This window comes from Microcebus murinus, chromosome 5 (assembly GCF_040939455.1).
Source record: "Microcebus murinus isolate Inina chromosome 5, M.murinus_Inina_mat1.0, whole genome shotgun sequence".
NCBI lineage: Eukaryota > Metazoa > Chordata > Mammalia > Primates > Cheirogaleidae > Microcebus > Microcebus murinus.
In genome coordinates, this window is record NC_134108.1 from 22,782,474 (window position 1) to 22,795,309 (window position 12,836).

At 37.1% G+C, this 12,836-nt stretch overlaps 2 pseudogenes; both read left to right on the forward strand.

Annotated features, from left to right (window-relative positions):
* LOC105859461 (TBC1 domain family member 1 pseudogene) overlaps positions 1–9,441 on the forward strand; it is a 35,579-nt pseudogene extending 26,138 nt beyond the window's left edge.
* A 39-nt stretch (positions 9,442–9,480) lies between these two features.
* Positions 9,481–12,836, forward strand: part of LOC105859462 (transcription factor Dp-1 pseudogene) — an 85,483-nt pseudogene continuing 82,127 nt past the window's right edge.

Genomic DNA, 12,836 nt, shown 5'->3' on the forward strand with positions numbered 1-12,836 from the left:
ATTAACTTAGAGAAACAAAAGATTCTCAAGGAGTAGCATTTTGTCACTGACAATATATGGAATTGTCAGTGCATAAGGTTAATATAATGCAAATCTACTTTTAGCCAGTTTTATTACAGTTTTAAAATTTTCTCCCTAAAATGCACCCTTATTTCCTTCCAACAGGCTAAAATCGTTTTCTTGGTCCTGATCCTCCCCTTTGGTTTGACATCAACCAGGAAAATTTGCTTCTGAAAACCTGGTAAAATTTGGAGTTAATTAATGAAACTTCTTCATTATACTTTATTGCAGAATAAAATTTAGTAAATAATATTCATGATATCATTTGAATTTAAAATGAAAGAGAACCTAGGATTATATAAGAATAGTGAATGTAACTTGCAAATAAGTATTACGATTTCTGGAAATTTTACACTTAAAAAGCATCCCTTTGTTAAAAAAGAGAAAGATAATATTATAAATGCATGTTATTTTTAATAACCAAAAGTTCATTGAAATGAATGAGACCTTTGCACCATTTTACCCAAAGCAATTTTGTGTAATAAGAGAAATTCCTTTGAGGTAGCCTGTTACAGAATTTAACTTCAGCTCAGTAAATTGTTTCTTTATTTCTTTTGAAATGAGAATTTAAAGAATGTGAATACGAATGTATCATAAGTAAAATATGGGAACCTGTTGTTATGATGAGTTATTTTTAAACTGTAAGGAAAACGTAGATATATATTCACATTGAGCCAATTGCAAAAATATATCAAACTCTCTGACTAAATTATTTGAAAGCTAAACCCAATGATGTATTTATTTTGAACAGTAGCAATTCTAATAATTAAAAGAGAAAACTTACGTTATTGAAGGAGGTCACGATCTATCCTTACAACTTCATCTCTCATTGCTCCCTGCCCCTAAATGTATATTCTAGCCACTCCATATTCCTTGATGTTTCTCAGAGATGCCACCCATCTCACATCTCTGTGTGTTGATTCATTCTGTTCCCTGTGATATGGTCTTCTCTCTTATTATATAGGGCTTTCAATGTCTACTCTCACTCATTTCAAGGCCTAGATGGTCTCTTTGGAAAGTGTCTCCTAGGTAGAACTCATTATTCTCTCCTCTGTGATGGAAAGGTCATTGTTACTTGAATTTATAGTACTATATTATATTGTTAGTAATAATAAATATATGGCCTAAAAATAAAGATCAGCTTGAATTTTAAATCTTCTCTGGACTCTAAGTTATGAAGTAACCATCCAGGTATTTGTGGCTTTCCAATGGATCCATAATAAAACCAAGAACTGAATGTGAAAGCATAAAAGGTCACCCATGAATAGCTCTACTTTGTGAAATGATGTAATGCTCTCCACCCCGGCCAAGACAACAGTGCTGATTTCAATGCAATTACACCACATTTTCACTTCTATGATATAGATTCAGACTTCCTTGTCTATTTTGTCAATGTCCTCAGAGATTCTGTATGTCTTTGTGTATGTGTGTGCATGCTTGCATCTGTGTGTACATGTAGATATTGTTATTGTTGCTGTCATATTAGATGAAAGTGTTGTTTGTTAGCCAACCAACAACAATGAACAGATTTATTTCCCCATCCCTTTAAGGGAATATTGGAAGGAGACAGGACTTGAAGTAGCCAAGCACATCCTAGATTATGCTGCTATTATTTTAAACAGAGGTAAACCTATCATAAAATTCTGTTGCTCCAAAGATTTCCAAGTGGAAAAGTGAGTGATGTGATATGTTCCTCCATTGAACAAAGTTAAGAGCTAATGTAAATAGAAATTGTAATGTGGATGACTCAAGAAAACATATAATAAAACTCCCCCTTTACAAGTACATTAGAGAAGGCTGACTCTTGGATTTGGAAGTATGTAAAAGCTCATGCTTAGAATAAATAAAGAAGAATGGACTTAGTAACGTATTATATATTTTCCAGCTCTTAACACAATATTTAAGTTGGTTTATATTATATATTAGATAAATGATAGAAAGAGAGAGGAAACAAGAGAGAGAAATGAAGGAGAAAGCCATCTCATCGTATTGAATTACTTGGGCACTATATTGAAGTCCAGTGCAGGGGGATTTAGTCTGCATTACATGTAGAAAGTATAATCTGACATTTTGTAATATCCTTTGAGAAGCATAGCACACAGTATTAACAAGAAAAGGGTCAAAGGGGAAAAAAAGAAACATAATTCTATTTTTTGACTCGAGGCTATATTCCCTTTGTTTTCCTCTAGGATTTATCCTACATTTCCATGGAACCCGGTAGGGATGTATACTACTTTCTATCCCACTTATATTTTCATTGAAATTATTCAAATTGTTCTGTTTCCATTTTCTTACTTCCTTTATTTTGACATATTATTTAAGCAACAGATTTAAAATATTTGTTTCTTTTTTCTTTCTCCATGCCATTTTCTATTTTCCAATCAGGTTTAGCCACTAAAATATTTAAGGCAAATAGGTTAGTCTTTTCATTTGTGTGTTTTGCATCTAAATGATATTTTGCTAGTTTAAATTTCTCAAGTATCTCTGTTCACAACTGCTACAGGTTATTGCTAATATTTCTCCTTGAAACATGGCTAACTGATTGGCTATTAGTAGTATTGTCAATCATATTAAAAATGGTTTATGTTTTCCCCTGATATTTTTAAGCAGATGTCACTATTATATACTGCAGTAAAAATAATAATAAACGTATTAAGCCTTGCTGCATTTCTTCAACTCATACTGTTTGGTTGTCAAAATGGTTGGCTATAGACCACCGAAACAAACTCAAACCTATATCACAATTACTGATAGATGAGGTAAAGGGTGAGTTGGAATCAGTCCCAGAGGACCATGACCCAAATCAGAAGGTGAGACTGCTTAGCACTCCCCATAGGCTTTCTTACCAGCATTACTTATTTCAGGAAATTATAGCATTTGAGAAACGGCCTCCATAATAGCTGCCTGTCACAAACACATACACTAAAGAGACACCCATGCATGTTTACTATTGAAAATCTGTTTAAATGAAGAATTTGTGTTCACTACTGTATTGGCAGTTTTTATAATAAAAGAACTAAGGTTTTACTTGTCTTACATTCACATGTATTGACAGTTTTTAAAAGAATTAAGGTTTTCCTTGTATTATATTTATATAATTAATGAGATAAATCTTCTCTCTCTCTCTTTTAGACTTAGCTCTCTGTATTTTCTTTTTATCCAGAGATAGATTTTTTAAAATTCTCTGTATTTTGTATTTTCTCCATCTTCCAAACTCTAGCCATGATATCTTCATCCACATATTTTACTGTCCCCAAAATTCTAGTATTATTTTAATGGAAAATGATAGTGAAATTATATCTCCTCACTACATGTAGGCTAGAAATAACAGTTAATACTTTCCCTATCAGTTAATGAATTGTATCCTACAGATGTCTGCTCACTCCCCATGAAGTAAAGATGCTGGACTGGAATTAAGGGAAGAGTAATATTTTGTCATCCTCCTTCAATTATGTTCAGTAATTTATTTATATCTCAATTCTAGTAGTTTGAAGAAACAAACCATTATTGTGGGGGCAAAATAAAATTAATATGCAGGGCCGGGCGCGGTGGCTCACGCCTGTAATCCTAGCTCTTTGGGAGGCCGAGGCGGGCGGATTGCTCGAGGTCAGGAGTTCGAAACCAGCCTGAGCAAGAGCGAGACCCCGTCTCTACTATAAAATAGAAAGAAATTAATTGGCCAACTAATATATATACAAAAAATTAGCCGGGCATGGTGGCGAATGCCTGTAGTCCCAGCTACTCGGGAGGCTGAGGCAGGAGGATTGCTTGAGCCAGGAGTTTGAGGTTGCTATGAGCTAGGCTGACGCCATGGCACTCACTCTAGCCTGGGCAACAAAGCGAGACTCTGTCTCAAAAAAAAAAATAAAAATAAAAAAAAAATAAAATTAATATGCAATATTTTTAACTGATAAATGCAATTAGGGCCCAAAGAACAAAGGTATCATCACTAACAAATTCAGAAATATTGGGATCTAGATGCAATAGAGTAGGAAAATGTAGGAAGATAGTTATATATATAAATATACTCGGAAATGTATCCTTACATCAGATAGAGATGGTATATGCAGAACTTTTAAATCCATTAACAGAAAAACAAAAACTCTGTAAAATAATTTAAAGAGGTTTATTCTTAGCCAAACGTGAATGACTGTGGACCAGGGATCAACAAATTCAAGAAGCCTTGAGTACATGGTCCCAAAGTGTTCAGGTTAGAGTTTGATTTAATACCTTTTAGGGAGACAGGAATTACAGGTAAAAATCATACATTAATATATAGAAGGTATACATTGATTTGATCCAAAAAGCCAGGGCATCTCAAAGCGGGGCTTACAGGTTATAGGGGGGTTCAGGATTCTTTGATTGGTAGTCTATTAAAAAAATAAAGCTTTGTCTAAAGACTTGATGTCAGTAGAAAGGAATGCTTGAGTTAACAAAAGGGGATCTGCTATCTGTCATGTGATGCTATACCAGAGTGAGGTTGGAGAGTAAGCCACATTATACCAGGATAATAAAAAAAACCTGTTTAATAAGATTTTATGATATGTAAATTCTGACTTAACCTTTGTTTTGCAGTCTTATATCCTGTTTGTCATTTAGTATCTTATTGCCACAGTTTGTTTTGTCTACTTTAAAATTAATGCTGGTGTGTCTAACCTCCAAAAGGGAGAGGGTATAAGGAGATGTGTCCAACTTCCCTTCCCATCATGGCCAGAAACTCAGTTTGAAGGTTCTTCTGTGGTCCCCTTGGCCAAAAAGGGTCATTTCAGTTGGCATTGTGACTGGGCTTAGTATTTTCTTTTTAATTTACAAATCCCTTTTTAAAAGCTATTGTTTTTCTCTTTTGCTTTTTTTTTTTTTTTCTTTTATAAAGCAAGAGTAAGCTTAAATTAAGTTTGATTTTCTAGGAGAAAAAATATTATGTACATAAATTTATTACTACTATAACAATAATGTATTTGGATTTCTATTTTTGATTAAAAATATCAATAGTTAAAATGCCGACTGTGTTCTAGAAGTGAAGAAGAAAGGAATTAACTTAATGTTAAATTTAATTTACTTTTATAATGTAGAAAAATGTTGTACCCGTTTACCTATTCCTTTTTATAATATCAATTTTACTTTCAACCTTCCTTAAATTCTTATTGACATATAGAGCACTCATGCAATTAACTGATCTGCTGAGATTCATATAAAGAAGCCTCAGTTTATCATGAGAATAAGTTGAGAAATAGATTACTTATTATGTTGAATATGGTCATTATAGTCAGTTTTTTACATACTCTACCTGCTAAACTTGCATATGACAATATGGTAATTTAATGTGATTTTCTCATATTTGGAAATCATGTATTATTAAAATAAAGATTGTTCAAACTGCCTTCAAGTTAATCTTCTATGTCTACATATTTTTATGAACTACTAAGCAAAATCTTCTCATTAAGGAAATAATTGAAATAACTCCATTCCCTTCCAAACAATTTCTAATAATTAAAAGTGAAAGCTTAAACTCTTAAAAACACCATCTTAATTTGATCTTTCTGCTGATTTTAGCGTTGCGAATTTTATACAAAACATTTCACCTAAAAAAGATAGCCAATTATCATCTCATTGTTGCATATATACTATGTAATTCAGATGTTAATTAAAATCAATTAAATATCACATAAAAACAATTACCAACTACAAAGTTGAATTTAAAATACTCTACCATTAAACATAATTGATTGCAATTAACATTTTTGTTTACATAAGCTCCATTTCTTGATACTATTTTTATAGTATTGTGTCAAGACAAAAATGCTATTTTTCTACTTTCTGACATATTTATATGTTTTTGTCAATTTCCAAACAATAAAAATGTGTATCAATGACTGTTATTCTGAAATTTTAAGAGCTTCTGTTGTTTTTGATAAATATTATTTTCTTGTGTCTGTATTTTAACTGTAACAATAATGAAACATCCTTTTTCAATAATGGGGTGCAAGGCAAGAACTGTGGTAAGGGCCTAGCTAAAAATAATAATAATTAGTACCTGTCCCCCTGTTTGCTTCTCTATAATTGCCACTCCAGAGCCACACAGCTGGTGGTCATGAAGATTCTTAACTTTCTGCATAGATAAATTCACCTTTTTGGAAATATGAAGGTAGTTTTTTTTTTTTTTTTTTTTTTTTTTTTTTTGAGACAGAGTCCCACTTTTGTTGCCCAGGCTAGAGTGAGTGCCGTGGCGTCAGCCTAGCTCACAGCAACCTCAAACTCCTGGGCTCAAGCGATCCTCCTGCCTCAGCCTCCCAAGTAGCTGGGACTACAGGCATGTACCACCATGCCCGGCTAATTTTTTGTATATATATTTTTAGTTGGTCAATTAATTTCTTTCTTTTTTAGTAGAGACGGGGTCTCGCTCAGGATGGTTTCGAACTCCCAACCTCGAGCAATCCGCCCGCCTCGGCCTCCCAGAGTGCTAGGATTACAGGCGTGAGCCACCGCGCCCGGCCAGAAGGTAGTTTTTAAGATATCTTCCAGGCCCCACATTCCAGTGGATTGGTTGACCCACCCAATGGACTATCGGCCCATACCAAAAACCAACTCAACTGGAATTGTGACCCCAGGGATTGAAGCAACACAAGAAGATGATTTCTACACTCCTATAATTTTGTCCCAATTAACAAGCCCAATTGCCAAATCCCTTGCCAAACTACCCTTAAAAACCCATATCCCAAATTCTCGGAAAGGCAGATTTGAGAAATTTCTCCGGTCTCCCCACATAGCGCTATATGGAATAAAACCCTTTCTCTACCTTGTAAACCCTGCTTTCTCAGCATATTGGCTTCTTCTTGGGCAGCGGGCATATAAAACTGGTTCTGTGGCAACATTAATGTCACTTTAGAATTACTTAAAAGTTATCATGACAGAAAACAATGTGAGGTCTAGAAAATTGTTGCAATTGTTAATTTTTTTACTTATTTGGGAAACAATCATTGATATATCCTGGTATATCTTTGATCAATAGTGTGACAGAAATCCAATTTATTTTATGTTCTGAGAGTTGATTTGCTGACATTTGACTTGCTGTGGTTCATATGGGACAAGAGAAAGTTCCCCTTTGCCCTCTGAAGTTTCACTGAAAATCAACTCACAAAAGGCAGACTCCTTGGACAAAAGGGATATAAAACGTATTAATGTGCACATGGGGAGGACCACAGAGTGATTACTCTATCTCCCAATGGGGTACAGAAGTTTATATACAATATTGAGGTTACAGAAAGAATGGGGGCTCAGAGCATGGCCAAAACCAGGTTAAGGTGGTGAAGCAGGTTATAGGGGTAGGACAGGTTGTGGGTGGGAGAGAAGAGGAGACTTGGCTAACAAAGGAGTTTGGGAAACCTGTCCCTCATGGTAGGGGAGAAGTCTTTCATTTTGTTCCTCTTTAGGAAAGAGGACTTTACACTATAAATTTTGTGTCTCTGGGCTTTGCGTTGGTTTTGATAATGTACTTTTCAATCTGATGGGGTGCGTACAGCTCCTTCCTGTGCTAAGGCTTAACAGTTTTTCCTCCCCGGTTTTGTCTGCACTAAGCCATCTAGTGCCCTGCTAACTCACTAGGAGTGAACTTGTACGCCTGGCAATAGGCAAGGTGGGACTTACTGCCATTTAGGACCTCAGTGTTTATGCAGCCCACGGACATGCTTGTCTATGCTGTAACTTTGCAATTACGGGCTTCGCATATTTTTCTTTCCAATCTGTTGGGAAAGAAAAGTCCCCTTCCCATGTTAAGGCTAACGATGTTTCCACCCCTGATTTTATCAGCATTTCCTGGTTCACTAGCTTGGAGTAAACTTGCACACCTGGTAATAAGCAAAGTGGGACTCAGTCAAGACCTACTTCAGTAGGCTCTTTTAGGAGCCCGTAGTTTATATAGCCCATAGATATGCCTGTATGTGAAGGGATCTGGGTTACCTTGAAGCATCTCTTCTGTGTCTGTCCCCACCATGTCTCTCCCCTGTGGGACACAGTTAAATACCTACACCCTTGGTTTCTCCTTCGTCTTACAATTGGCTTCTTTCATTTTGTCCTATGAAGCACCTTATTGTGGCTGGCTGCCTAACACTGTTCCTTTTACAAATGAACCAAGTTGTTTTACCAACAGATATCCTTGCTTTGGTGCTTAACAATGAGGCTCCTAGGTTTTACAGACCCCAATGGGTATAGCCTCTCCCCTTTCTCCCTTTTCCCCTTGGCCATGTGGTCCGGGTCATCACCTGGGGAGACCCAGCTCTGATGTACCCCAGTTGCTCCCTTCCCTCATATTTTTTTCTTCAAACTTGGACAAGTTTGATCCAGATTCAAGTTTGATCCAATGTTTGATCTTATTCTTATTCTGCACAACTTCCTGGCCACACACACACAGTACAACCTGGACAACAGAGAGCAGTGGCCACCACATGGGACTCTAAATCACCTCACCATCTTACAGTTGGACCTCTTTTGCAAGAGGGAAGAAGAATGGGCTGAAATACTGTAAGTATAAGGTTTCTTTTATTAATGAGAAAATCCTCAGTGGTGCAAGGCATGTACAGATCTAAATAAGACTATCATATTAAGCATCCCTCATGTTTCCACCTGTTCTGAGCTTCCCCCCATACTGAGGAAGGCCTAAAGGGAGCCCTACAAGGTGGGGAGTTATTGCCATCTCAACCTCTACCAAGGAGAAAAGGTGGCTCAACTCCTACCCTTGGTGGAAACAGTGGGGGAATTTGGACCAATCCAGGTCCATGACTCCTTTAATTTAGTAGAGTTGAAACAAATAAAACAGGATCTGGGGAGCTACATTGATCACCTTGATAAATATGTAGAGACATTCTAGCATTTGTGTCTAGCCTATCACTTTCCTTGGAAAGATGTCCATATTATTTTAAGCCAGACTTTAAAAGATTTTGAGAAATCCAGAGTGTTAACAGAGGCACAAAGTTTGCCACCAGATTACACCTTGCAGATCCTAGATATCCAAGGCGGAACAATAGTTCCTCAGAAGAGAGGTGGGAGAGAGAACATTTTCTAGTATCCATCCAGGCTGGCCTCAAGCCTCCGGGCAAAAGGCGGTCAACTATTCCAAAGTGTTGCCATAGCCCAGGGGCTTGAGGAAAACCCCATAGCTTTCTTGGATCAACTCCAGGAGGCAATAGAGAAAAACACCACTCTCAATCTTAAATTCTATGAGGGATAGGTGATATTAAAAGACAAATTCTTGACCCATGCAACACCAGATATTGGGGAAGACTCCAGAAGTTTGTCCAGGCCTTTACCACCTCCCTGAATGACATGTTAGATGCTACTAATTCTGTTTTCTATAACAGAACTTCTGAGCTTGAGTTGCAGGCTTGAGGGAAGGAGCAGAGGAAGGAAGCTGGGCATGCCCAGTCAATGGCAGCATTAGCACCCACATTCAGACCAACTCCCAAGCCTCCACCAAAGGAAGGGATCTCTGGTGTCACATCTGCTGACAGGAAGGACATTGGGCCGAAAATTGTCCCAACAGGGACAGGCCACCCAAGGCCCCTTGTCATCAGTGCCATCAAACAGGTCACTGGACTGTACTCTGTCCTTTGGGATCACCCCAAACCGGATCAAGGTACAGTAGAGGAGCCCGCTCCCGTCAGACCCCTGGCAGATGGCGATCAGTGGTCTAGAGCCAAGGGTAACCCTCCGGGTGGCAGGTAGGTCAGTAAATTTCCTTCTGGATATTGGGGCTGCCTACTCTGTCATCCTCACCTACTCTGGAAAACTGAGAACTCAATTTTGTATGGTCACTGGAGTCTCTGGAGTCCCTACCAAACAATTATTTTCTCTTCCTTTATTGAACATTCATTTCTGGTAAACCTGGTAGGATGTGACTTACTTTCTAAACTGTGAGCACGGGTTTCTTTCTATCCTCAAGAGAAACGTCAATAGAAACCCCTGACTTAAAAATTGAGAGCTGCTCTGAACTTAACCCTGCCAGACTTCTTCCTGAAGAAACATTAGGGGAATCCAGTAGCTACATAATTATGAAGAGATTATACTCTCCCATTACCTTCCTAGGGAAGATCTATCCTCAGTCCCCATCCCTCAAGCCCATCAGTGGTTCACTGATGGCAGCAGTGTACAGGATGGGAAATGGCATGCAGGCTGCTTATTAGTGTTTATTGACACTTTTACTCATTGGGTTGAAGTTTTTCTTGCAAGACTGAAAAGGCCCCTGAAGTTTCCCAGAAACTTCTGGAAGACATCATACCTTGTTTTGGCCTTCCCCAATCCTTGCAGAGTGAAAACGGTCCTGCTTTTGCATCACAGGAAATGGCTGGACACCCACAGACCCTTCAAGTAGCTCAGTTCTTGCAGACAGTAAGAACACATGCTACTGCCTAGAGATCCTTCTTCCCCTAGTCCTTTCTGTCAGCTGGGGACTTAGTGCTCATCAAACAGTGGAAAGATGGGTCCCCCATATCCCAACTAATCCTGGTATGGAAAGGTTCCTATTCAGTCTTACTTTCTACCCTAACTGCTATTAAGTTCTCATAGATACCCACTTGAATCCATCATTCTTGGGTGAATCTGTGGAAAGACCAAATGAAATTCATCTGGCCCCTGTGAACGAAGACGAGGCAAATACTCATGTACCCCCTTGGAGGATCTCCGGTGTCTGTTCAAGTGGACTTCTCCTGCTGTGGCTCCTTCAGATAAGTAGCACAAATTGTTTATCCATGAGCAAGGCACCTTTTGCCCTGGCAAACTAAACTGCCACTTTTGCCCTTATGGGAACAACAGCTGCTGCTGGAGTAGCCACAGGGCCTGTAGCAGTCTTTGGCTGCTAAGGCAACATCAGCCCTGCTGAAAACTAGCCATACACTCGCCCTTTTACAGGAACATTTAGGTTCACTGGCCGAGGCCACCTTGCAAAATAGGTGGGTCCTCAATCTTCTAACTACAGCAGAATGAGGCACCTGCTTGTTCTTAAAAGAACAGTGCTGCTTCTTTGTTAACATGTCAGGACAGGTATATATCTTCCTTTCAGGATATGGAAAGTATTTTGGGGAGGAATAGGTAAAGAGTGTTATAAACACTGGAAACCTATAAGCAAATAATTACTACATCCTATGGCAAAGACTTCTAATTTCTTTAAATAATTTCATATGTGTCATAACTGGAGTAGCAAAGTATCTGCAATGGTAACCAGATTGCCACATAGAAGGTTCAGGTAAAAATGTAGAAGACTACCCACTAGCCACAATGAAAAAAAGGCAAGATATCACAGAACTGGAAAAAATTCTAGAAAATATTATTTTAGGTAACTTAGAAAAATAATGATAGACTACAAATCAAGTTTCTTTAACTTTCATTTTCATGTATTTCCATTTTATTGTGAAGCTATATAAACTGGACTCTTGTCAACCACTGAAATTTATAGTACAGATTTTACATCTCACAAGAAAACCACCAGAATGTGAGCATCTTTTTAGAATGAATAGGGCTACATGTTTCAGGCCCTTGAACTCTTGTAGAGGGTACTGCTATAGTTACAATCATTATTAATACATACATTAAATCCAGGAAAACCTGACAACTAGTCGATTATTTGGGTTTAATGAATACAGCAAGACTGTTTCCTAATATAAGGCCAAGGACTATGGGATACTTCCTTTAATTGTTAAGATCTGGGAATATGTGAATCTATTATGTGAAACTCAAGAAAAGGATAATTCTACTTTATTTTGGTGGTTACTAATTTTAGTCAGAATTTCAGACAAGAAAATTTTATAATTATAGAGAAGGAAGATGTCACCAGATGAAGTCACCAAACCTCAGAAGTGCTCATAATAATGATTGTTCTTTTACTTATAATATAATCACTCTCAGCAGATATAATCTTGAAAGTAAAATATTAATGTAAGATAATTGTAAAATCTTGACTGAAATGAGTAGAATTATCCCAGTGGCAAAGTCAAAGTTTATCTGTTTCTCACGTATAATATCACTGTATTGATATAAGCAACAAAAGTAAGTGGTTATGAATTAGAATTTTGAAGGAACTGAAGGACAGAGGATCAGAACTCCCTGAAAGAAAATAGTTCTTTGTTAGTATATAAATAAGGAGTGTTTTAAATTTTATCAACACAAAAATAATAAGGTTTAATGTTTCTTTTGCTGTCTGATTCTGTTAATAAGTTCACTGAATAGCCAAAGAAATTAGGTAAAAAGTGAATTTAAAAATAAAACTCTTCAAAGTACTTTTCTATTCTATTTTAATTTATACTGAAGGATTTCGTAATGTAATTAAAATAACTGTTCCACTTTACTAATCATTTTTCTACAGGAATGTAGAGTTGTGTGTTTAAAATTAGAGTTTATAATGACTTCACTACTCTCAAACCTAAATTTTTTGGTATTTTAGTGGACAAAAATCTTTAGACATAGATGATATCTGAGAGCAATACTGGAATAGACTCTACAAAGATTTCATGAGTAAGCTTCCACAATATGTATGCAAAAAGGCCAACTAGGTTTTAACCTTGTATAGGATGCTTTTGGGTGAATGGAAAATATCTACCAAGCTTACAGTTGTAGATAGGCTCAGGACTAGAAGTAGAGGAAGGTAAAGCATAGGTCAGTGAGAAAAATAGCCATAGAGATCAGTCAAGTTGAGTCATGGAAAGTGACTCATTGTATGGGATAATCATAGGCAGGGAAGATGAAGATAAAAAACAATGCTGAATTCATGGTAGAAGTAAGAATAAACATTT